Here is a 27060-nt window from a genome sequence, read left to right as displayed (position 1 = left end):
TGAAATCTCTTATGTCCTATGCCTATTAAGTTGTTTAATACTGTGAGAGATCTATGTGTAACCATTTCAATGTGTGGTGCATAGTTCCATCTCTCATCGACAATGACACCAAGATACCAGGCCTCCTTGCGCCTGAGCACTGGTAGGCCATTTATTTTCACGGTTGGGTTTCTTGTGAGTTGGCCTTTGAGCAATAGGTGAGTTGACTTATTTGTCGCGACAGTCATTTTTGTTTTGTGGCACCAAGTGGTTAGTATTGCAATTGCTCTATCTACTTTAGGTTCCAACTCTTCGCGGCTGCGGCCGCCGACCAGCAGGAGGAAGTCGTCTGCGTAGGCTATGACCTCTAGCACGTCTTCACTGCTCTTCAGTTCTTCTAGGAGTGGTTCCATGTTTATATCCCGAAAGAGTGGCCCTGGGACGGATCCTTGAGGACACCCCTTGGTGATATTCTTGCTAACTTTGCCGCTAGGGGCCGATAGCCAGACCTCCCTTCCTTCACAATAGCTCCTGAGACAACCATATAACGGCCCTGGGCATTCCTTTTCCCGCAAGCAGGAAAAGAGCGAAGGCCACCACAGGTTATCAAAGGCGCCACTGATGTCCACAATGATGCCGATTATATACTTGTGCGGGGCAGAGTCACAGACATCCGCAGCCAGGGCGATTGCGTCGGATGACGACTGCCCTGTCCGAAAACCGAATTGTCTGTCACTCATCCCACACACGACGCGTTGTGCAGCCAGCCTGTCAGCTAACAACCTCTGAAAAAGCTTGCCCAACAAGTCCTGTAGACACATTTGTCTGTATGACTTGGTTTCTTTGGGGTCTTTATCTGGGCCTTTTTTGATGATTACTACATTCGCCTTCTTCCATATTGAGGGGAATGTCTGTTGCCGTAGGCATTCATTGTACAGCTGAGTGAGAGGTGCCACCAGATGAGGGGCGAGGTACTGTATCATTTCCGCAGTGATGCCGTCTGGGCCAGCAGCTTTACCTTTTTTAAAGGCTTTTATTTGAGAGCTTACCTCTTCTTCAGAGAAGGGGTAGACCACTCTGTTGTTTCCGTAGACCTGTTGGTTTTCTCTTCTTGTTCTCTTCTGTTCATCAGAGTCCTCTTCCACTATATCGTCAGGTAGCAGGGCACGGAGTAGGACCTCCGCAGTTTCCTGCCAGGTTTCCGTCATCCGGTCCCCATCCCTGACGGTAGATAGCACCATAGGTGATTTTAATTTTTCTCTGACTATTTTGTAAGGCAAACCCCATGGGTCTGTAGCCAATTGGCTCTGCACATAGTTCTCCCAGCTCCTTATCCTGACAGCCTTAGGTTCCTGTTGGAACTGTTCTTTGGCTTCTCTGTATGCCTGCAGCCAGCGCTGCTTTTACGCCAGACGACGCTCCGCTGGTAATACCTCCTCGCCCTCCTGACTGCTTGGCGCAGTTGCCCCAGTTCGGCTGACCATGGTGAGGGGGTGGCCGCGACTGCCCTCCTCCTGGTTGGTACAGCTGCCTTCACTGCCCTGGTTATCGCGTTTGTGATCTCTCTGGCATACTCTTCTGCATTGACATCACCCTCCGGTAACATAGGTATGTTACACTCCCTCGCCAGGCGGTCCCAATCGGTTTTATTGCAGTTGAGCTGCTTCTCCCACCCCACGTCGCAGTGGCACTCGCTGTTGCCAATGGTGAATGTTATCATGTTGTGGTCGCTGGTAGTAATTTGATTCCAAACAGTCCAATCCGATATTTTTGTAGCCAAGTTTGGCGATACCAGGGTAACCTCAATGTTCGTACCATGTCCTCCCCCACCCGTGTAGGTGGGCGGATTTCCCTGTTTGTTAGCGACCACTAGTTGTAACGACATGATTGTGTCGACAGCTTTTTCTCCCCTTTCGTCTTGAGTACCACTGAACCATAGGGGGGATTTAGCATTGATGTCTGCGGTCACAAGAATTTTTTGACCCCGCAACGCCGTGGCTATCTGGACAAGCTTTTCCAGGAATTCATCAATTTGTCTCCCGTACTGGAAGTACATGTTCACCACGTATAGTAATCCCGTGGGTGAATGAAGCTCCACGACGTTGCAGTGGTCGTCTGAGAATTGTGATAGAATTGTGACTCTCAGTGCCTTGTTTATGATAATGACTGCAGCTCTAGGTTCTGCTCCACTGGAAATTCGTTGCCAATTAACTGCGGTGAATGGGATCCGTCCAGCCCGGGAGTATGGCTCCTGAATACAGAATACATCCAAACTCATCTCCTCCACCACTTTCCGGAGTTCCTGCAAGACCAGTTTACTGTTATGAGTGTTTATCTGTCCCACTCTTAATTGGCTCACGTGGAAAGTATGTATGTACGTGAGATTCCGGCCAGTTCTTGCGCCAGTCGTGTGCTATTCTGCCGCTAGTGATGACAGATTGGTTATATAATTCATTAAGGTCAAACTTTTCGTTTCGCCTTTCAAACACTTTCTTAACCAGGTCTCGCAGGGCCCCGAGGTCTGCGGGGAGATTCATTGTCTTAAGCTGTATTCTGTCTACAGCCTCCATCACTGGGAAGGTGATGTCTCTGCCATATTCATGGCCAACACGCACCACATGCCTTAGGGCTGTTGTGAGGTTGGCCGGCTCTTCAAGCCTAGACAGCTGTAAGGCGTGCTCCAGGTTGGGGTAGATCCTAGCAGGATCTGTTCCTAGCCCTCGTTCAGTGGGTACACTTGTGCTGATTATTATGTTTACTTGAACTTGCTTTTTTGTTTCTTCTGTCCCTACCACAGGATGCCCGAGTGGTCGTACTTGTTCTTTGATCGTCCTTTGTCCCTGAGTCAGAGGGGAGGGTGCTTCACTCAGATCACAAGGATGTGTTTGAGTGCAAACATCTTTCATTGTAATCATGTGTTGTTGTGGCCTGGTGATCTTCTGAATAAATTCTTTGAATTTATTGGCCGTTATTGCATTCCCTCAGCCTCTTGCTAGGAGACTTTCTTTTGGGCTTCCTGTTCCCATTCAGGGACTCAGCCATAATCAATTCTTGCTATGAGTCTCTGCTCAAGCATCCTGTAGGTAGGGCACTTTCTGCCAGTTGTGTTGCAAGTCTTTTTCCCTCTTTTTATGCATGGTATGCAAGTTGCAGCTTTGCTGCAGTTCTTCCTCGTATGGTCTTCTGCCCCACACCTGGAGCAGGCCGGCTTCCTCTCACAATGCTTGTGTACGTGATCTAAGTCTCCACAGTTGTGGCATCTGGGAACTACTAGGTAATCTCGCACGTTTATTGCGTGGAAACCTATGTAGACTCTCCCCATTGTAGTGATTTTGCGCCACATCTTTCCGGAGACCTCGGCAACGTGATGTACAACTTCACGTTCCTGGGGCCCTGTTCTGAAGCGTAATTTAAACTCGTTTTTAAAACTTTCCCACTCCATATAATCAAAGTTCTGATTGTATAATGTTTCGTATATGTCTGTTTCTGTCAATGCAAGCGGCACGTCATAAAGGATCACCAGCAGGTTCCGCTTTTTTGGTGGTTCACATTTCATTATTGTGTTTAGCTTGGTATTATTCAGAATTTTGTCTCTGTCTTCCTCCGTTGCTACGTCCACTACTACTACATTTTTGGTTGCCTTTACTTTATTGATTTTGATTTTGTCTTTAGCAGGGTCTATGGTTGTGGTAAATAATTCTTGCACTTTCTTGATTGTCTGACCGGGAAGGGGTCTTAAGAAGACCGCCGTGTCCGGCCTTTTGGATACTTTGGCAATTGCTTCTTTGGTTGTTTGAGGTTTTGTGACTGCTTGTGCAGCCACTGCAGCACAGGTTTTAGTTGGTTGTTGTCTAAGTCTGTTATTCTCTTTTTCTAATTCCTCGAGTCGCCCCTCGAGCTTTGCACTTGCAATGGCCCAGGCGGCGAGCTCATTTTTGATAGCCAGGACTGCAGCCAGGCTTATTTTACCATTCTTGACACTAGAGTCCCACATCTGGTTAATTTTCGTGTGTCTTTCTAAAGTGTTAAGCTCTTTTTGTTCCCCTTCCTCCTGTGAGGTGGGAACAGTCGCTATCGACGCCCTCGAGAACGCACTAGAATCAGCCATATTGATAGACGAGTGAAGAAAAAGATGGGAGCCCGTCTCTTGCCCCCAACCGGCTCCTCTGGCATGGGGGGGGGGGGGGGGGGGGGACTTCTGCAGCTCACCCACCGACCTCGCCCCTAGGTCAAGGGCACTGCAGAGCTGCTGGATTCAGCACGCCGTCGCCAGCGCACTGGTCCCCGTCGTAGGTCTCGTCGTCGACGATTTCACACGACGCATCTCGGCAATTGCACCCCACACTCCGGAGAGGCTGATGCACCCCTCGCCCTTCGCCACCTACTTGCCCGAGTTTCCACCTGAATGCCGAGGACCCACTCCTACTCAAGTGGTGGGTCGGTCCCCCAGTGGTTCAGCGGTCTGGGCCCATCTAACCTAGCCCAGGCGATGTCACCAGCTCGTGGGTTTGGCAGAACACGCCCCGGTTACCCAGGGGCGCGGCGAAGCACCCTTGCCGATACGCGCCGTGATCCCACGCCGACAAACGAGGTCACCGGCATGCAGAGCACCAGCTGGTCTGTGACCTGCGAACAGAGAGGGACTGTTGTTCGGTCCCTCGGCACAGCTCCCCCTGTGCCACGCAACCTTCGCTTTCGCATCGGGTTGGGCCGCAGCTCTCCCTTTTGTCGCAAGGCAGAATGCCGAGCTTGACATCTGGCACCACGGGAAAGCGGAAAGAGCCACTTGGGAAGGAGAGGCTATCAGAGACGCATCATTTCCCCTGTGAGGACTGCCGCGACACGCCCATCTCGAAGCGATATGCCCCAGTGCGAGCCTCTGTGCCTTATGGCGCGCCGACAACAGGTGGACCGCACCGAACGCGCCGTCAGGCGACCGACCTCATGCCAGTCTGGCGCAACTGATTTCCAAAATTCGTCTGCATCCTGTGAGGATCGAAGTCACGACCCCTGGTTTACTAGACCAATGCTCTGCCACTGAGCCAAAGAGGCGCGGCCTAGCGGTAGTTTTGCGTACTTTGTCCTTACGGTCGTCTGGATCACCAGACTTCAGCTGACAACACTTCATATTGCCGACTAATATTTGAAGCTATGGCGAACCATTACTGCATGGCTATACATCTGACATGTAACCGATGTGCTCTCCAAACAACACCACTTGCATTCCAGAACATGTCTTTCACACATGTCTACAAAATCACCTTCACCTTCAAATACAGTTTCCTTGCGACTGACGGAGACGTAGGCAAAGTTTAAAGTTGCTATTTCCATTACATCACGTTAATCAGAAAAACGGTATTTTACACCTGCAGTGGAACAAAATTCCGTTCCGCCTAACATGGGGCTCGAACCCATGACCCTGATATTAAGAGCCTCATGCTCTACCAACTGAGCTAGCCGCGCTGCCTCGGTGAATACATGCCGGTTAGCACACACACAGTACTCGTTTGGGTTGATTAGTCCCATACAGAAACTCTCCATGTTGCCTAATGTTTTCCTAACGTCACACTCGTCACGTAGTTCACTTTTATTTTATAATCATTTCTGAGAGGTAAAAGAATTGTATGACAACCTGCAGAGCTAGTTTCGTCAAAATTAACACACATACTTGATGTGACTCATAAGCCGAACGAGTTACTTTCCGACGTTGTTTTAGATGTGCAAGTGCCAGTCAAAAACCCGGGCGACAGCACTCTGCCGACCATTTCGCTAGTTAACACCGGTCTTGTTGTGTGTGTTTCAAGCTCAAGTGCATTTCCTAGCAGAAAATGGTCAACAGCAACATGCACGCGGTTTCGTACTGCTCAAGTGCTACAATAAAACGGTATGTTTCTTTTTCAGAACTGGAAAAACACGACCAGGACAGAATTCGAACCTGCAATCTTCAGATCCGAAGTCCGACGCCTTATCCATTAGACCACACGGTCACTGACGAGGAATTATAACTAATATACCACCCATCTCGAAACGCTCACACCCCTGAGGAATAGTGTTTTCGTTCTACACAGCCGCTGCCCCTTGCTCTTTCCCACCCATGCGTTACATTCAACCCCTTACGAGACCGACCAAAAATAGACTGGGAAACAAGACCACACACTTCGTGCATTCGGAATCGAAGGCAGGGCGTCCCTCGCCGCAATTGCTACGATGGCCATTTGCTACTTCTGCAGAAGCGGCGGCGACGACGACGATGACGACGACCGGGATAGGCTCTGAGATATGTGAGAAATACATCTATAAAATGTAATTCAGACTTCCTCGCCTCACCTTATGCTGTACCGCTTTGGCAAATGCTTTACCTTCGCCATTCGCCTCAATCACGTCTGTGAGTAATTCTTAATAAAACTCCTGTCGCTAATTGTTCGTCATTCCAGATACTGTGTGGTATACATCCACGACGCGAAACTGATTTCCAAAATTCGTCTGCATCCAGTGAGATTCGAAGTCACGACCCCTGGTTTACTAGAAAAGTGCTCTGCCACTGAGCCAAAGAGGCGCGGCCTAGCGATAGTACTTACGGTCGTCTGGATCAGCAGACTTCATCTGACGACACTACATATTACCGACTAGTATTTGCAGCTATGGCGCCCCATTACTGCTTGGCTACACATCTGACACGTAACCGATGTGCTCTCCAAACAACACCACTTGCATATCAGAACATGTCTTTCACACATGTCTACAAAATCACCTTCACCTTCAAATACAGTTTCCTTGCGACTGACGGAGACGTAGGCAAAGTTTAAAGTTGCTATTTCCATTACAACACGTTAATCAGAAAAACGGTAATTTACATCTGCAGCGGAACAAAACACAATTCCGCCCAGCGTGTTGCCCGAACCCTCGACCATGAGATTTAAGAGCTTCATGCTCTACCTACTGAGCTAGCCGTGCCGCCTTGGTGAGTACGTGCCGGTTAGCACGTCACACAGTACTTGTTTGGGTTGATTGGTCCCATACAGAATCTCTTCATGTTGCCTAACGTTTTTCTAACGTCACACTCGTCACGTAGTTCACTTTTGTTTCATAATCATTTCTGAGAGGTAAATAATTGCATGACAACCTGCAGAGCTAGTTTCGTCAAAATTAACACACATACCTGATGTGACTCATAAGCCGAACGAGTTACTTTCCGACGTTGTTTTAGAAGTGCAATTGCCTGTCAAAACTCGCGGCGACGGCACTCTAACGACCATTTCGCTAGTTAACACCGGTCTTGTTGTGCGTGTTTCAAGCTCAAGAGCATTTCCAAGTAGAAAATGGTCAACAGCAACATTCACACGGTTTCGTACTGCTCAAGTGCTACACTAAAACGGTATGTTTCTTTTTCAGAACTAGAAAAACACCACACTGACCAGATTCGAAACTGCAGTCTTTGGATCCGAAGTCCGATGCCTTATCCATTACGCCAGACGGTCACTGACGACGAAGTATAACTAATATACGACTCACCTCGAAACGCTCACACCCCTGAAGAATTGTGTTTTCGTTCTACACAGCCGCTGACCCTTGCTCTTTCCCATCCATTCGTTACATTCAACCTCTTACGAGACCGACCAAATATAGACTGGGAAACAAGACCACACACTTTGTGCATTCGGAATCGAAGGCAGGGCGTCCCTCGCCCCATTTGCTACGATGGCCATTTGCTACTTCTGCAGAAGCGTCGACGACGACGACGACGACGGTGACGACTGCGAAAGGCTCTGAGATACGTGAGAAATACAGCTATAAAGTATATTTCAGACGGCCCCGTCCCACAATATGCTGTACCTTTTTTTTTCTTTAATGTTATTTTATACCTATACATAGGTAGGCCAGCAGCCGCGTAACTGAGCCGCTCTTCGGCCACAGACATGAACATAGTACAAGCAGTAAGAGATACAAAGAGACATGGAGGTTAAAAAACAGTAGTCAAACAAAGTACAAGAACAGAAGCCGTTCACTGTGGAGCGGTCAAGTTGAAAGTGATTCACACAGTACATAACGGAGAGATACAAAGTAGCACACGTGAACGATGGAGCATGGAACAAGAGACACGGATGCATTAACGGGACGACAAAACACATAAGCACTGCGGCGGCAATTTCCGGCGGTTGGTGATGCACTGGTCACACGAGTAAGGCCAGGGACCTGCCAGAGGGAAGGGGCGAGGGTAGGAGGGAATGGGGGAGGGATTGATACCAATGGGGAGAGGATGGGAGAGGTAGGGGTGATGTGTGGAAGCCGAGGGGGAGGGGGAGGGGAGGGAAGGAGGGAGGGAGAGAAGGCAGAGAGGGTGCCCACAGGATAAGGAGAGGAGAGGGAAGGCAAGGCTCAAAGTTGGTAGGAGGGGTAGATGGAGGGGAGGAGGGCATCATCCAGGATGGGCATAACAAAGGATAGGACGGATGAGGGATTTATAGGTGTGGAGGACGGTGGATGGGTCCAGACCCCATGTGCGGCCAGAGAGGAGGTTGAGGAGGCGGAGTCGGGAGCGTGCCTTGGCTTGGATTGTCCGGAGATGAGGGGTCCAGGAGAGGCGACAATCAAGGGTGACGCCAAGGTACTTGAGGGTGGGGGTGAGGTTAATAGGACGGCCATAAATGGTACGATAGAAATCTAGGAGTCGGAAGGATGGGGTGGTTTTGCCTACGATGATTTCCTGGGTCTTGGATGGATTGACCTTGAGCAACCACTGGTTACACCAAGAGGTGAACCGGACAAGATGGGATTGGAGAAGGTGCTGGGAGCGTTGCAGGGTGGGGGCGAGGGCAAGGAAGGCAGTGTCATCGGCGTATTGAGAAGGTGTAGGGGGTTTGCAGGTGGCGGCATGTCCGCCGTATAAAGAAGGTAAAGAAGAGGGGATAGGACGGAGCCTTGTGGCACACCGGCAGAGGGGTAGAAGGTGTAGGAATCCGTGTTGTGGATGGTGACATAGGAAGGACGGTGGGAAATGAAGGAGGCGACCAGACGGACGTAGTTGATGGGAAGGGCAAAGGTTTGGAGCTTGAAGAGGAGACCAGAATGCCAAGCACGGTCATACGCGCGTTCAAGGCGAGGGAGAGGAAGATGGCAGAGCGACGGGAGTTGAGTTGTTCTGAGAGGAGGTGAGTGAGGTGAAGCAGAAGGTCATCGGCAGAGAAGGATGGCCGAAAGCCACATTGGGTGGAGGGAAGGAAGCAGTGCTGGTGGAGGTGCTGGTGGATGCGTCGGGTAAGAATGGATTCCAGGACCTTTCTGAAGACCGAGGTAAGGCTTATAGGACGGTAGGAGGACACAGCGGAAGGTGGTTTATCAGGTTTGAGAAACATTAGGATCTGGGAGGTTTTCCACAGGTCGGGGTAGAAGCCGGTGGACAAGACCACATTGTACAGTCTGGCCAGTGTGGAGAGGAAGGAGGCGGGAGCTTCACGGAGGTGACAGTAAGTAACACGATCGTGACTAGGAGCGGTGTTGCGTTTGGTGCGGAGAATAGCTAGGATGTCTTGAGTAGTGATAGGGGTATTGAGTTCAGTGTGTGTAATGTTGTCCAAGTATTGGAAGCCAGGAGCGAGTGGAGGGACAGAGGTGTCAGTTCGATCGCGGACATCGGGGAAGAGGGAATAATCGAACTGGGGATCGTCAGGGACAGTAAAGATATCCGTGAGGTAGGAGGCAAAATGGTTGGCCTTACTAAGGTTGTCAGGAAAGTGACGGTCATCATGGAGGAGAGAATAGTAAGGGGGGGGTTTAGATCCGGTAAGGCGGCGGAAGGCAGACCCGTACTTGGACGAGTTAAGAGGTATTGTAGCATTAAGACGGGTGCATGTCTGTCGCCAGTCCCGGCGTTTCTTAGCCGCCAGCAAGTTCCGGATGTGTCTCTGGAGTTGCCGGTGGCGTCGTAATGTGTCCCGGTCATGCGTGTGAAGGAAGGCACGGTAAAGACGACGGGATTCTCGAAGGAGGAGATCGGCCTGTGGGGGTAAAGTGGGACGGTGTGGGTGGATAGCGACGGTAGGGATGTGGGCCTCCACGGCCTCAGACAAGGTCTGCTGGAGGAAGGACGCGGCATGGGTGATGTCATAAGGTTGGTGGTAAGTGAGGGGGTGGCTATCGACTCGGGCAATAAAGGTATCACGGTAGGCATTCCAGTCGGCATGGGAGTAATCATGGACATACTTGGGGGTGGGTCAAGGCGAGGGTCGGGTCGGGGGCGACGACCGTCAGATATGGTAAGGAGGACAGGGAGATGGTCACTGCCAATAGGATCAAGGACGTCCACCGCTATGTGGCCAAGGAGGTTGGGGGAGGCCAAGACAACATCGGGAGTGGTATTGGATTCAGGGTGGGTGTTTTGGGGAAGAGGACAGACATTTCCTTGGAGGGTGGCGAGGAACCGATGCCACCGCTGTAGCTGGGCAGCGGAGCGACTATGGATGTTAAGGTCGGCGGCAATCACGTAGGAGAAGAAGGTACGGTCGATGTGGGAAAGGAAGTCGAAAAGAATAGGGGCAGTGGAGCGGACATAAATGGTGGTACAGGAAAATGTGACGCCGGGGTAGAAGAGGCTGAGGATCAGATGTTCTGTGGGGTCAGGAAGGAGGGGTTGGAGCCGAACAGGGATCTGGCGGTAGTGGCCAATGGCGACTCCACCACGTGCTATTGGGAGGGGATTGTGGGAGCGATGAAGGAGGTAGGGGGAGGTGTGGACGGTGATGTGGGGCTGGAGAAAGGTTTCGTGCAGGAGGAAGGCATCCACGCGGTGGGTTGTGAGTGTATGCAGAAGGAGGTTCTTGTTGACAGGAAGGGAGCGGATGTTATTGAACAAGATACGGTGCTGTCGCGCCATGATGGGAATTTAGACAAGGGTGTCAAGACGGGAGAAGGTGAAGTGGGCCTGGTTATGGGAGTAGGTGGCATAGGTATTGAGATGGAACACGGAGCGTGAGGCGAGGGATATCTGCTGGAGGGTATGGGGGCGCTGAAAAGGATGGACGTTTTGGAGGACAATGGTGACAAAGCGGATGATGTCCTCAGCAGTGGGGGGGGGGGGGGACGAAGGGAGTTACCAGGGGGGGGGGTAGGGTCATCCAGAGGGCGGACAGGGACGGTGAGTTCAGGAGTGGAAGGGGCTGGTCGAGCCATGCATTTCTGTGAGTATTTGGGGTGAGGGAGGTTACAGGTGTTGCAGGATTGGGGGGACTGGCGGAGGAAGTGCGCTTGCTTGCAGTGCGGGCAGACAGGGGCCTCGCGGCACACTCAGATGTTAGGTGTGCATTATAGCGCAGGCACCTCTGGCATCGGATGGACTGGGGAGGGGAGCGGGAAGGGTCAACCTTGTAGCGGCGGTTGAAGAGGAGGGCACCCTCCAGAAGGAGAAGGTCGATCGAAGGAGCGTGCTCAGAGAAAACCCGCATAAGGCGGGTGGGGCCATCAGGGTTGTGGATCCGGCGAACGGCACGAACATTGAGGTAGGGATGCGCCTTAAGCTCTGCCAACACCTCATCCTCCGTGATCGTCGGACTAAGCCGAGTGATCACGACGGTGAGGGTTGGCGGGCGACGCGGGGGTTGGGGTTGATGGGAGGAGGAAGGGGAAGGAGCAGGGGCGAGAGAGGCATTGGGGCCGAAGCGGGTAATGGGGATGCGGGATAGGATGTCGGTGTGGAGGGTGGGGCTAGAGGAGGTGATAAGGACGGAGTCCCTACTCGGGGTGAGAAGTGGGGATGCGGGATAGGATGTCGGTGTGGAGGGTGGGGCCAGAGGAGGTGATAAGGACGGAGTCCCTACGGGGGTGAGAAGGGAGATAGGGGCGCCAGGAAAGTTTTGGCAGAGGAGCAAGGTGAGGTTGTGGGCCTCCAGGAGAGAGGGATCCGGATGGGAAAGGAGGTATCTGTAGGAGGGGGTGGTAGAGGTGGCGGTAGAAGGGGCGGGTGGGGAGACATCCATGGCATCTTTGGGGGGAGGAGGGGGAAGGGGCTGTGATTTCTTGGGAGTGGAGTGGGCAGGGGTGCCACTTGGACGTTTTACAGGATGGGAAGAGGGGCGGGGTACAGGAGCAAAAGGGAGATTGTGCGGGGAGGCAGGTCCCGGCAGTGGTGCTGGGGTCGGTGCTGCAGATGATGCAGGTGCGGGCGCAGGTGCTGGTGCTGGTGCTGGTGCTGGTGAAGGTGTGGCATGGGTGGTGGCTCTCCGAGCCACAACCCTGGCGGGGGCTGCATGAACGGATAAAGTGGCGTGGGGGAGTGGAGGGAAGGGGTCAGGTAAGGTGGCTGGGGGAGAAGGAGCGACAAAGGGAGCTGGGGAGGGAAGGGTGAGGAGGGATGGGATGTAGGGGGCGGGGGGTGTTTGAGCACACCAAGTAATGGTGGTGGTAGCTGCTGAGGGGAAGTGTAAGTTATGGCTGTGATAGTGGCGGTGGTGGTAGGGGTGGTCATGGTGAAATGAAACAACTGAACGGGATGAGGGAAAAAGAAACACTAAGGATGACAGACAACGAAGACGAAGATGAAGACGAACACTACACTACACTGCACAAGTCCAGGAAGGCGAAGACGGCGGCGGCGGCTGCTGCTGCGACGGCGGGGAGCAGGGTCCGGGGCCCCGCCCTGCTGCTACGGCGGCGGAGGAGGACGGGCTCGGCGGCGGGCTGGGCGGGCTGGCGGAGGCGGCGGCGATGACGACGAACGGGGCAGACTGCGTCCGCCGGCGACGAGAACGGTGAGCAGGAAGGGCTGCACCGGCGAAGGGAGTCGCGCTGCGGGGGCGGCGGCTGCTGCTGCTGCTGCTGCTGACACTGGTGCCTGCGCTGCCGGAACTGTTGGAACTGCTGGAATTGCCGGAACTGCTGGAGCTGCGACGGGAACCGCTACTGGAAATGCTGCTGCTGCTGCTAAACCTATAGCTTCGACAATTGCGGAAATCAATCCTCGAAGGGCGCAACTCTCTCGATTTCCGGCGAAGAAAAAACCGTATGCTGTACCGCTTTGGCAAATGCTTTATCTGCGCCATTCGCTCTAATCAAATCTGAGAATAATTCTTAGTAAAACGCCTGTCGTTAATTGTTCCCAGATACTGTTTTGTATACGGCCACGACGCGCAACTGATTTCCAAATTTCTTCTACCTCCTCCGAGGATCGAACTCACAATCCCTGGATTACAACACCAGTGCTCAGCCACAGAGCCAAATAGGCGCGGACCAGCGGTAGTTTTGCGTACTTCGTCCTTACGGTCGTCTGGATCACCAGACTTCAGCTGACAACACTTCATATTACCGACTAATAATTGCAGCTATGGCGACCCACTACTGCTTGGTTACACATCTGACACGTAACCGATGTGCTCTCCAAACAACGCCACTTGCATTTCAGAACTTGTCTTTCTCACATGTCTACAAAATCACCTTCACCTTCAAATACAGTTTCCTTGCGACTGACGGAGACGTAGGCAAATCAGAAAAACGGTAATTTACATCTGCAGCGGAACAAAATTCCGTTCCGCCCATCGTGGGGCTCGAACCAACGACCCTGAGATTAAGAGCTTCATGCTCTACCTACTGAGCTAGCCGCGCTGCCTCTGTAATACGTGCCTGTTAGCACGTCACACAGTACTCGTTTGGGTTGATTGGTCCCATACAGGATCTCTCCGTGTTGCCTAATGTTTTCCTAACGTTACACGCGTCACGTAGTTCACTTTTATTTCATAATCATTTCTGAGAGGTATAAGAATCGCATGACAACCTGCAGAGCTAGTTTCGTCAAAATTAACACACATACTTTATGTGACTCATAAGCCGAACGAGTTACTTTCCGACGTTGTTTTAGATGTGCAAATGCCAGTCAAAACTCGCGGCGACGGCACTCTGCCGACGATTTCGCTAGTTAACACCGGTCTTGTTGTGCGTGTTTCAAGCTCAAGAGCATCTCCAAGCAGAAAATGGCCAACAGCAACATTCACACGGTTTCCCACTGCTCAAGTGCTACACTAAAACGGTATGGTTCTTTTTCACAACTGGACAAACACCACCGTGACAGGATTCGAACCTGCAATCTTCGGATCCGAAGTCCGACGCCTTATCCATTAGGCCACATAGTCACTGACGACAAAGTTTAACTTATATACGACTCATATCGAAACGCTCACACCCCTGAGGAATTGTGTTTCCGTTCTACACAGCCGCTGCCCCTTGCTCTTTCCCACCCATTCGTTACATTCAACTTCTTACGAGACCGACCAAATATAGACTGAGAAACAAGACCACACACTTTGTGCATTCGGAATCGAAGGCAGGTCGTCCCTCGCTGCATTTGCTACGATGGCAATTTGCTACTTCTGCAGAAGCGGCGACGACGACGACGACGACGACGACGACGACGACCGCGAAAGGCTCTGAGATATGTGAGAAATACATCTATAAAATATAATGCAGACTTCCTCGCCTCACCTTATGCTGTACCTTTTTTTTTATTGTTATTTTATACCTATACATTGGTACCGCAGCAGCGGCGTAACTAAGCCGCTCTTCGGCCACAGACATGAACATAGTACAAGCAGTAAGAGATACAAAGAGACATGGAGGTTAAAAAACAGTAGACAAACAGAGTAAAATAACAGAAGCCGTTCACTGTGGAGGACTCAAGTTAAAAGCGATTCACACAGCACATAACGGAGAGACACAAAGTAGCACACGTGTACGATGGAGAATGGAACAAGAGACACGGATGCATTAACAGGACGACAAGACACATAAGCACTGCGGCGACAATCTCCGGCGGTTGGTGATGCACTTGTCACACGAGTAAGGCCGGGAACCTGCCAGGGGGAAGGGGCGTGGGTAGGAATGAATAAGTGAGGGGTTGATGCCAATGGGGAGAGGATGGGAGAGGGAGGGGTGGTGTGTGGAAGCGCAGGGAGAGGGGGAGGTGAGGGAAGGAGGGAGGGAGAGAATGGAGAGAGGGTGTCCACAGGATAAGTAGAGGAGAGTGAAGGCAAGGCTCAAAGTTGGTAGGAGGGGTAGATGGAGTGGAAGAGGGCATCATCCGGGAGGGGGAGTTGGCGGAAGCCACCTTGCTAGAGGGTGTGGAGAGTGTGAAGATTGAGAGCAGGTGGGATACAGGAGTACAGGCGCGGCAGCGGGTTCGGGTGGGAGAGGATGGGAGAGACAAGTGGGTAGGGAGGAGCAAGCTTGCGGGAGGTGTAGAGGATCCGTATCCGTTCGAGGAAAAGGAGGAGGTGTGGGAAGGGGATGAGGTCATAGAGGAGCCGCGTGGGGGAAGGGAGGCGGATGCGATAGGCGAGGCGGAGTGCATGGCGTTCAAGGACTTGAAGGGATTGGTAAAAGGTAGGAGAGGCGGAGATCCAACCGGGATGGGCATAACAAAGGATAGGACGGATGAGGGACTTATAGGTGTGGAGGACGGTGGACGGGTCCAGACCCCATGTCCGGCCAGAGAGGAGCTTGAGGAGGCGGAGTCGGGAGCGTGCCTTGCCTTGGATTGTCCGGATATGAGGGGTCCAGGAGAGGCGACGATCAAGGGTGACGCCTAGGTACTTGAGGGTGGGGGTGAGGTTAATAGGACGGCCATAAATGGTAAGATAGAAATCAAGGAGACGGAGGGAAGGGGTGGTTTTGCCTACGATGATTGCCTGGGTCTTGGAAGGATTGACCTTGAGCAACCACTGGTTACACCAAGAGGTGAACCGGTCAAGATGGGATTGGAGAATGTGCTGGGAGGGTTGCAGGGTGGGGGCGAGGGCTAGGAAGGCGGTGTCATCGGCGTACTGAAGAAGGTGTAGAGGGGGTGCAGGCGGAGGCATGTCCGCCGTATTAAGAACGTAAAGAAGAGGGGAAAGGACGGAGCCTTGGGGCACACCGGCGGAGGGGTAGAAGGTGTAGGAATCCGTGTTGTGGATGGTGACATAGGAAGGATGGTGGGAAATGAAGGAGGCGACCAGACGGACGTAGTTGATGGGAATGGCAAGGGTTTGGAGCTTGAAGAGGAGACCAGAATGCCATACACGGTCATATGCGCGTTCAAGGTCGAGGGAGAGGAAGATGGCAGAGTGACAGGAGTTGAGTTGTTCTGAGAGGAGGTGAGTGAGGTGAAGGGGAAGGTCATCGGCAGAGAAGGATGGCCGAAAGCCACATTGGGTGGAGGGAAGGAAGCGGTGCTGGTGGAGGTGCTGGTGGATGCGGCGGGTAAGAATGGATTACAGGACCTTGCTGAAGACCGAGGAAAGGCTTATAGGACGGTAGGAGGACACAGCGGAAGGAGGTTTTTCAGGTTTGAGGAACATTAGGATCCGGGAGGTTTTCCACAAGTCGGGGTAGAAGCCGGTGGACAAGACCACATTGTACAGTCTGGCCAGGGTGGAGAGGAAGGAGGCGGGAGCCTCACGGAGATGATGGTAAGTAACACGGTCGTGACAAGGAGCGGTGTTGCGTTTGGTGCGGAGTATAGCTAGGATGTCTTGAGTAGTGATAGGGGTATTGAGTTCAGTGTGTGTAATGTTGTCCAAGTATTGGAAGCCAGGAGCGAGTGGAGGGACAGAGATGTCAGTTCGATCGCGGACATCGGGGAAGAGGGAATAATCGAACTGGGGATCGTCAGGGACGGTAAAGATATCCGTGAGGTAGGAGGCAAAATGGTTGGCCTTACTAAGGTTGTCAGGAAAGGGACGGTCATTATGGAGGAGAGGTTAGTAAGAGGGGGGTTTAGATCCGGTAAGGCGGCGGAAGGCAGACCAGTACTTGGACGAGTTAAGAGGTAGGGTAGCAGTAAGACGGGTGCATGTCTGCCGCCAGTCCCGGCGTTTCTTAGCCGCGAGCAAGTTCCGGATGTGTCTCTGGAGTTACCGGTGGCGTCGTAGTGGTGGCGTCGTAGTGTGTCCCGGTCACGCGTGTGAAGGAAGGCACGGTAAAGACGTCGGGATTCTCGAAAGAGGAGAACGGCCTGTGGGGTTAAAGTGGGACGGTGCGGGTGGATAGCGATGTGGGCCTCCACGGCCTCAGACAAGGTCTGCTGGAGAAAGGACGCGGCATGCGTGATGTCATCAGGTTGGTGGTAGGTGAGGGGGTGGTTATCTACTCGGGCAGTAAGTGTGTCTCGTTACGCATTCCAGTCGGCACGGGAGTAATCATGGGCATACTTGGGGGGTGGGTCAAGGCGAGGGTCGGGACGGGGGCGACGACCGTCAGATATGATAAGGAGGACAGGGAGATGGTCACTGCCAATAGGATCAAGGACGTCCACCGCTATGTGGCCAAGGAGGTTGGGGAGGCCAGGACAACATCGGGAGTGGTATTGGATTCAGGGCGGGTGTGTTGGGGAAGAGGAAGGACATCTGCTTGGAGGGTGGCGAGGAACCGATGCCACCGCTGTAGCTGAGCAGCGGAGCGACTATGGATGTTAAGGTCGGCGGCAATCACGTAGGAGGAAAATATGCTGTATCGCTTTGGCAAATGCTTTATTTGCACCTTTCGCCTTAATCACATCTGAGAGTAATTCTTAATAAAACATCTGACGCTAATTGTTCGTCATTCCAGATACTCTTTGGTATTCGGCCAAGACGCGCAACTGATTTCCAAATTGCGTCTACCTAATGTGAGGATCGAACTCACAATCCCTGGTTTACTAGACCGGTGCTCTGCCACTGAGCCAAAGAGGCGCGGCCTAGAGGTAGTTTTGGGTACTTCGTCCTTACGGTCGTCTGGATCACCAGACTTCAGCTGACAACACTTCATATTACCAAGTAATAATTGCAGATAGGGCGACCCATTACTTCTTGGCTACAGATCTGACACGTAACCGATGTGCTCTCCAAATAACAATACTTGCATGCAGAACATGTTTTTCACACATGTCTACAAAATCACCTTCACCTTCAAATACAGTTTCCTTGCGACTGACGGAGAGGTAGGCAAAGCTTAAAGTTGCTATTTCCATTACATCACGTTAATCAGAAAAACGGTAATTTACATCTGCAGAGGAACAAAATTCCGTTCCGCCCATCGTGGGGCTCGAACCAACGACCCAGAGACTAAGAGCCTCATGCTCTACCTACTGAGCTAGCCGCGCTTTCTCTGTGCATACGTACCTGTTAGCACGTCACACAGTACTCGTTTGGGTAGATTGGTCCCACACTGAATCTCTCCATGTTGCCTAATGTTTTCCTAACGTCACACGCGTCACGTAGTTCACTTTTATTTCATAATCATTTCTGAGAGGTAAAAGAATTGCATGACAACCTGCAGAGCTAGTTTCGTCAAAATTAACACACATACTTGATGTGACTCATAAGCCGAACTAGTTACTTTCCGACGTTGTTTTAGATGTGCAAGTACCAGCCAAAACTCGCGGCGACGGCACTCTGCCGACCATTTCGCTAGTTAACACCTGTCTTGTTGTGCGTGTTTCAAGCTCAAGAGCATCTCCAAGCAGAAAATGGTCAACAGCAACATCCACACCTTTTCGACTGCTCTAGTGCTACACTAAAATGGTATGTTTCTTTTTCAGAACTGGAAAAACACCACCGTGACATGATTCGAACCTGCAATCTTCGGATCCGAAGGCCGACGTCTGATCCATTAGGCCACACGATCAATGACGACCGAGTTTAACTTATATACGACTCATCTCGAAACGCTCACACCCGTGAGGTATGGTGTTTTCGTTCTACACAACCGCTGCCCCTTGCTCTTTCCCACCCATTCGTTACATTCAACCTCTTACGAGACCGACCAAATATAGACTGGGAAACAAGACCACACACTTTGTGCATTCGGAATCGAAGGCAGGGCGTCCCTCGCCGCATTCGCTACGATGGCCATTTGCTTCTTCTGCAGAAGCGTCGACGACGACGACGACGACGACGACGACAGGTTCTGACATATGTGAGAAATACATCTATAAAATATAATTCAGACTTCATCGCCTCACCTTATGCTGTACCGCTGTGGCAAATGCTTTATCTGCGCAATTCGCGTTAATCACATCTGAGAATAATTCTTAATAAAACGCCTGTCACTAAATGATCGTCATCCCAGATACTGTTTGCTATACGGCCACGACGTGCAACTGGTTTCCATAATTCGTCTGCTTCCTGTGAGGATCGAACTCTCGATCCCTGGTTTACTAGACCAGTGCTCTGCCACTGAGCCAAAGAGGCGCAGCCTAGCGGTAGTTTTCATGTACTTCGTCCTTACGGTCGTCTGAATCACCAGACTTCAGCTGACAACACGTCATATTACCGACTAATATTTGCAGCTATGGCGACCCATTACTGCTTGGCTACACATCTGACACGTAACCGATGTGCTCTCCAAACAACACCACTTGCATTTCAGAACATGTCTTTCACACATGTCTACAAAATCACCTTCACCTTCAAATACAGTCCCCTTGCGACTGACGGAGACGTAGTCAATGTTTACAGTTGCTATTTCCATTACATCACGTTAATCAGAAAAACGGTAATTTACATCTGCAGCGGAACAAAATTCCGTTCCGCCCATCGTGGGGCTCGAACCAACGACCCTAAGATTAAGAGCCTCTTGCTCTACCTACTGAGCTAGCCGCGCTGCCTCTGTAATACGTGCCTGTTAGCACGTCACACAGTAATCGTTTGGGTTGATTGGTCAAATACTGAATCTCTCCATGTTGCCTAATGTTTTCCTAACGTCACACTCGTCACGTAGTTCACTTTTATTTCATAATCATTTCTGAGAGGTAAAAGAATTGCATGACAACCTGCAGAGCTAGTTTCGTCAAAATTAACACACATACTTGATGTGACTCATAAGCTGAACGTGTTACTTTCCGACGTTGTTTTAGATGTGCAAGTGCCAGCCAAAACTCGCGGTGACGGCACTCTGCCGACCATTTCGCTAGTTAACACCGGCCTTGTTGTGCGTGTTTCAAGCTCAAGAGCATCTCCAAGCAGAAAATGGTCAACAGCAACATTCACACGGTTTCGTAATGCTCAAGTGCTAGACTAAAACGGTATGTTTCTTTTTCACAACTGGACAAACACCACCGTGACAGGATTCGAACTTGCAATCTTCGGATCCGAAGTCCGACGCCTTATCCATTAGGCCACATAGTCACTGACGACAAAGTATAACTTATATACGACTCATCTCGATACGCTCACACCCCTGAGGAATTGTGTTTCCGCTCTACACAGCCGCTGCCCCTTCCTCCTTCCCACCCATTCATTACAATCAACCTCTGAAGAGACCGACCAAATATAGACTGGGAAACAAGACCAAACACTTTGTGCATTCGGAATCGAAGGCAGGGCGTCCCTCGCCGCATTTGCTACGATGGTCATTTGCTACTTCTGCAGAAGCGGCGACGACGACTAAGCACGCAATTGAAATCTCCCCCAACAATGACATCAGTGTAGTTGGTCCCGAAGAGGGGAAGGATCTCGTGGCGGAAAAAGTCTGCACGGCGTTGCCTATTACTGGACCCAGAAGGTGCGTAAATACTAATCAGTCTGATGTTATTGACAGTTACTGCTATCCCTCTGCCGGTCACAAGTTTTGCCTCACAATTGGCAATGATCCCTTCTTCTAAGAGTAATGCTGTTCCAAGTTCGAAACCGTTGCCAGGGTTTATGAACGCGTTATGCCCGGCTATGTGGTCTAACTCGATATCACTCACTTCCTGAAGCATTGCTATATCTATGTCAGCTGCGTATAACAAGTCTTGTAAGTTTCTCAGATTCAAATTGCTACGTATCTTATTGATATTGAGAGTCAGGATCTTGTAGGCCTGCAAGGTGGTCATTGATGTTCCGTACGAAAGGAGTAGACGTTAGGATACGTCAGCAAGCTGTCAATTGGAGGCGCTGACAGTTTCGGTCGTTTGAGTAGCCATGGCCACGTGGACTTTGCTTCCATCAACTGCTGAGAGAGGGGGCAAGGAGCCAGTCGCGGGTGTTGAATCCTCCTGCATCTCTACATCATCTTCATTCGTTTCACACTCGTCTGCCCAATTAGGAGAGGAAAGGGTGCCTACTGGTTCAGGAACTGGTAGATTCGTATCCGGTGGCTCAGTGTTCTGAATCGGCATCTCATCTTGTCTGCTGTCAGACGTCACGGGCGGCTCCGACACGGTGTTGTCTGATCGTGGTGCGTTACGTGAGCGCGAAGTCGAGGCGACAGCCATTAGGCCACATAGTCACTGACGACAAAGTTTAACTTATATACGACTCATATCGAAACGCTCACACCCCTGAGGAATTGTGTTTCCGTTCTACACAGCCGCTGCCCCTTGCTCTTTCCCACCCATTCGTTACATTCAACTTCTTACGAGACCGACCAAATATAGACTGAGAAACAAGACCACACACTTTGTGCATTCGGAATCGAAGGCAGGTCGTCCCTCGCTGCATTTGCTACGATGGCAATTTGCTACTTCTGCAGAAGCGGCGACGACGACGACGACGACGACGACGACGACGACCGCGAAAGGCTCTGAGATATGTGAGAAATACATCTATAAAATATAATGCAGACTTCCTCGCCTCACCTTATGCTGTACCTTTTTTTTTTATTGTTATTTTATACCTATACATTGGTACCGCAGCAGCGGCGTAACTAAGCCGCTCTTCGGCCACAGACATGAACATAGTACAAGCAGTAAGAGATACAAAGAGACATGGAGGTTAAAAAACAGTAGACAAACAGAGTAAAATAACAGAAGCCGTTCACTGTGGAGGACTCAAGTTAAAAGCGATTCACACAGCACATAACGGAGAGACACAAAGTAGCACACGTGTACGATGGAGAGACACGGATGCATTAACAGGACGACAAGACACATAAGCACTGCGGCGACAATCTCCGGCGGTTGGTGATGCACTTGTCACACGAGTAAGGCCGGGAACCTGCCAGGGGGAAGGGGCGTGGGTAGGAATGAATAAGTGAGGGGTTGATGCCAATGGGGAGAGGATGGGAGAGGGAGGGGTGGTGTGTGGAAGCGCAGGGAGAGGGGGAGGTGAGGGAAGGAGGGAGGGAGAGAATGGAGAGAGGGTGTCCACAGGATAAGTAGAGGAGAGTGAAGGCAAGGCTGAAAGTTGGTAGGAGGGGTAGATGGAGTGGAAGAGGGCATCATCCGGGAGGGGGAGTTGGCGGAAGCCACCTTGCTAGAGGGTGTGGAGAGTGTGAAGATTGAGAGCAGGTGGGATACAGGAGTACAGGCGCGGCAGCGGGTTCGGGTGGGAGAGGATGGGAGAGACAAGTGGGTAGGGAGGAGCAAGCTTGCGGGAGGTGTAGAGGATCCGTATCCGTTCGAGGAAAAGGAGGAGGTGTGGGAAGGGGATGAGGTCATAGAGGAGCCGCGTGGGGGAAGGGAGGCGGATGCGATAGGCGAGGCGGAGTGCATGGCGTTCAAGGACTTGAAGGGATTGGTAAAAGGTAGGAGAGGCGGAGATCCAACCGGGATGGGCATAACAAAGGATAGGACGGATGAGGGACTTATAGGTGTGGAGGACGGTGGACGGGTCCAGACCCCATGTCCGGCCAGAGAGGAGCTTGAGGAGGCGGAGTTGGGAGCGTGCCTTGCCTTGGATTGTCCGGATATGAGGCGTCCAGGAGAGGCGACGATCAAGGGTGACGCCTAGGTACTTGAGGGTGGGGGTGAGGTTAATAGGACGGCCATAAATGGTAAGATAGAAATCAAGGAGACGGAGGGAAGGGGTGGTTTTGCCTACGATGATTGCCTGGGTCTTGGAAGGATTGACCTTGAGCAACCACTGGTTACACCAAGAGGTGAACCGGTCAAGATGGGATTGGAGAATGTGCTGGGAGGGTTGCAGGGTGGGGGCGAGGGCTAGGAAGGCGGTGTCATCGGCGTACTGAAGAAGGTGTAGAGGGGGTGCAGGCGGAGGCATGTCCGCCGTATTAAGAACGTAAAGAAGAGGGGAAAGGACGGAGCCTTGGGGCACACCGGCGGAGGGGTAGAAGGTGTAGGAATCCGTGTTGTGGATGGTGACATAGGAAGGATGGTGGGAAATGAAGGAGGCGACCAGACGGACGTAGTTGATGGGAATGGCAAGGGTTTGGAGCTTGAAGAGGAGACCAGAATGCCATACACGGTCATATGCGCGTTCAAGGTCGAGGGAGAGGAAGATGGCAGAGTGACAGGAGTTGAGTTGTTCTGAGAGGAGGTGAGTGAGGTGAAGGGGAAGGTCATCGGCAGAGAAGGATGGCCGAAAGCCACATTGGGTGGAGGGAAGGAAGCGGTGCTGGTGGAGGTGCTGGTGGATGCGGCGGGTAAGAATGGATTACAGGACCTTGCTGAAGACCGAGGAAAGGCTTATAGGACGGTAGGAGGACACAGCGGAAGGAGGTTTTTCAGGTTTGAGGAACATTAGGATCCGGGAGGTTTTCCACAAGTCGGGGTAGAAGCCGGTGGACAAGACCACATTGTACAGTCTGGCCAGGGTGGAGAGGAAGGAGGCGGGAGCCTCACGGAGATGATGGTAAGTAACACGGTCGTGACAAGGAGCGGTGTTGCGTTTGGTGCGGAGTATAGCTAGGATGTCTTGAGTAGTGATAGGGGTATTGAGTTCAGTGTGTGTAATGTTGTCCAAGTATTGGAAGCCAGGAGCGAGTGGAGGGACAGAGATGTCAGTTCGATCGCGGACATCGGGGAAGAGGGAATAATCGAACTGGGGATCGTCAGGGACGGTAAAGATATCCGTGAGGTAGGAGGCAAAATGGTTGGCCTTACTAAGGTTGTCAGGAAAGGGACGGTCATTATGGAGGAGAGGTTAGTAAGAGGGGGGTTTAGATCCGGTAAGGCGGCGGAAGGCAGACCAGTACTTGGACGAGTTAAGAGGTAGGGTAGCAGTAAGACGGGTGCATGTCTGCCGCCAGTCCCGGCGTTTCTTAGCCGCGAGCAAGTTCCGGATGTGTCTCTGGAGTTACCGGTGGCGTCGTAGTGGTGGCGTCGTAGTGTGTCCCGGTCACGCGTGTGAAGGAAGGCACGGTAAAGACGTCGGGATTCTCGAAAGAGGAGAACGGCCTGTGGGGTTAAAGTGGGACGGTGCGGGTGGATAGCGATGTGGGCCTCCACGGCCTCAGACAAGGTCTGCTGGAGAAAGGACGCGGCATGCGTGATGTCATCAGGTTGGTGGTAGGTGAGGGGGTGGTTATCTACTCGGGCAGTAAGTGTGTCTCGTTACGCATTCCAGTCGGCACGGGAGTAATCATGGGCATACTTGGGGGGTGGGTCAAGGCGAGGGTCGGGACGGGGGCGACGACCGTCAGATATGATAAGGAGGACAGGGAGATGGTCACTGCCAATAGGATCAAGGACGTCCACCGCTATGTGGCCAAGGAGGTTGGGGAGGCCAGGACAACATCGGGAGTGGTATTGGATTCAGGGCGGGTGTGTTGGGGAAGAGGAAGGACATCTGCTTGGAGGGTGGCGAGGAACCGATGCCACCGCTGTAGCTGAGCAGCGGAGCGACTATGGATGTTAAGGTCGGCGGCAATCACGTAGGAGGAAAATATGCTGTATCGCTTTGGCAAATGCTTTATTTACACCTTTCGCCTTAATCACATCTGAGAGTAATTCTTAATAAAACATCTGACGCTAATTGTTCGTCATTCCAGATACTCTTTGGTATTCGGCCAAGACGCGCAACTGATTTCCAAATTGCGTCTACCTAATGTGAGGATCGAACTCACAATCCCTGGTTTACTAGACCGGTGCTCTGCCACTGAGCGAAAGAGGCGCGGCCTAGAGGTAGTTTTGGGTACTTCGTCCTTACGGTCGTCTGGATCACCAGACTTCAGCTGACAACACTTCATATTACCAAGTAATAATTGCAGATAGGGCGACCCATTACTTCTTGGCTACAGATCTGACACGTAACCGATGCGCTCTCCAAATAACAATACTTGCATGCAGAACATGTTTTTCACACATGTCTACAAAATCACCTTCACCTTCAAATACAGTTTCCTTGCGACTGACGGAGAGGTAGGCAAAGCTTAAAGTTGCTATTTCCATTACATCACGTTAATCGGAAAAACGGTAATTTACATCTGCAGAGGAACAAAATTCCGTTCCGCCCATCGTGGGGCTCGAACCAACGACCCAGAGACTAAGAGCCTCATGCTCTACCTACTGAGCTAGCCGCGCTTTCTCTGTGCATACGTACCTGTTAGCACGTCACACAGTACTCGTTTGGGTAGATTGGTCCCACACTGAATCTCTCCATGTTGCCTAATGTTTTCCTAACGTCACACGCGTCACGTAGTTCACTTTTATTTCATAATCATTTCTGAGAGGTAAAAGAATTGCATGACAACCTGCAGAGCTAGTTTCGTCAAAATTAACACACATACTTGATGTGACTCATAAGCCGAACTAGTTACTTTCCGACGTTGTTTTAGATGTGCAAGTACCAGCCAAAACTCGCGGCGACGGCACTCTGCCGACCATTTCGCTAGTTAACACCTGTCTTGTTGTGCGTGTTTCAAGCTCAAGAGCATCTCCAAGCAGAAAATGGTCAACAGCAACATCCACACCTTTTCGACTGCTCTAGTGCTACACTAAAATGGTATGTTTCTTTTTCAGAACTGGAAAAACACCACCGTGACATGATTCGAACCTGCAATCTTCGGATCCGAAGGCCGACGTCTGATCCATTAGGCCACACGATCAATGATGACCGAGTTTAACTTATATACGACTCATCTCGAAACGCTCACACCCGTGAGGTATGGTGTTTTCGTTCTACACAACCGCTGCCCCTTGCTCTTTCCCACCCATTCGTTACATTCAACCTCTTACGAGACCGACCAAATATAGACTGGGAAACAAGACCACACACTTTGTGCATTCGGAATCGAAGGCAGGGCGTCCCTCGCCGCATTCGCTACGATGGCCATTTGCTTCTTCTGCAGAAGCGTCGACGACGACGACGACGACAGGTTCTGACATATGTGAGAAATACATCTATAAAATATAATTCAGACTTCATCGCCTCACCTTATGCTGTACCGCTGTGGCAAATGCTTTATCTGCGCAATTCGCGTTAATCACATCTGAGAATAATTCTTAATAAAACGCCTGTCACTAAATGATCGTCATCCCAGATACTGTTTGCTATACGGCCACGACGTGCAACTGGTTTCCATAATTCGTCTGCTTCCTGTGAGGATCGAACTCTCGATCCCTGGTTTACTAGACCAGTGCTCTGCCACTGAGCCAAAGAGGCGCAGCCTAGCGGTAGTTTTCATGTACTTCGTCCTTACGGTCGTCTGAATCACCAGACTTCAGCTGACAACACGTCATATTACCGACTAATATTTGCAGCTATGGCGACCCATTACTGCTTGGCTACACATCTGACACGTAACCGATGTGCTCTCCAAACAACACCACTTGCATTTCAGAACATGTCTTTCACACATGTCTACAAAATCACCTTCACCTTCAAATACAGTCCCCTTGCGACTGACGGAGACGTAGTCAATGTTTACAGTTGCTATTTCCATTACATCACGTTAATCAGAAAAACGGTAATTTACATCTGCAGCGGAACAAAATTCCGTTCCGCCCATCGTGGGGCTCGAACCAACGACCCTAAGATTAAGAGCCTCTTGCTCTACCTACTGAGCTAGCCGCGCTGCCTCTGTAATACGTGCCTGTTAGCACGTCACACAGTAATCGTTTGGGTTGATTGGTCAAATACTGAATCTCTCCATGTTGCCTAATGTTTTCCTAACGTCACACTCGTCACGTAGTTCACTTTTATTTCATAATCATTTCTGAGAGGTAAAAGAATTGCATGACAACCTGCAGAGCTAGTTTCGTCAAAATTAACACACATACTTGATGTGACTCATAAGCTGAACGTGTTACTTTCCGACGTTGTTTTAGATGTGCAAGTGCCAGCCAAAACTCGCGGTGACGGCACTCTGCCGACCATTTCGCTAGTTAACACCGGCCTTGTTGTGCGTGTTTCAAGCTCAAGAGCATCTCCAAGCAGAAAATGGTCAACAGCAACATTCACACGGTTTCGTAATGCTCAAGTG

General features: G+C 51.3%; 5 non-coding genes across 5 annotated transcripts; all 5 read right to left on the bottom strand.

Moving 5' to 3' along the window:
* Positions 1–4959: 4959 nt before the first annotated feature.
* Trnat-agu (transfer RNA threonine (anticodon AGU)) lies at positions 4960–5031 on the bottom strand. The gene has a single exon. It is a non-coding gene; the product is annotated as a tRNA-Thr (tRNA).
* Positions 5032–5369: 338 nt separating this feature from the next.
* Trnak-cuu (transfer RNA lysine (anticodon CUU)) lies at positions 5370–5442 on the bottom strand. The gene has a single exon. It is a non-coding gene; the product is annotated as a tRNA-Lys (tRNA).
* Positions 5443–14020: 8578 nt separating this feature from the next.
* Positions 14021–14093, bottom strand: Trnar-ucg (transfer RNA arginine (anticodon UCG)). Its single transcript has one exon. It is a non-coding gene; the product is annotated as a tRNA-Arg (tRNA).
* Positions 14094–19094: 5001 nt separating this feature from the next.
* Positions 19095–19166, bottom strand: Trnat-agu (transfer RNA threonine (anticodon AGU)). The gene has a single exon. It is a non-coding gene; the product is annotated as a tRNA-Thr (tRNA).
* A 7002-nt stretch (positions 19167–26168) lies between these two features.
* Trnat-agu (transfer RNA threonine (anticodon AGU)) lies at positions 26169–26240 on the bottom strand. The gene has a single exon. It is a non-coding gene; the product is annotated as a tRNA-Thr (tRNA).
* Between the last annotated feature and the right edge of the window lie 820 nt (positions 26241–27060).

The sequence above is a fragment of the Schistocerca gregaria genome, chromosome 5 (assembly GCF_023897955.1).
Source record: "Schistocerca gregaria isolate iqSchGreg1 chromosome 5, iqSchGreg1.2, whole genome shotgun sequence".
In the NCBI taxonomy this organism is placed as follows: Eukaryota; Metazoa; Arthropoda; class Insecta; order Orthoptera; family Acrididae; genus Schistocerca; species Schistocerca gregaria.
This window is presented reverse-complemented; position numbering and strand designations above follow the sequence as displayed.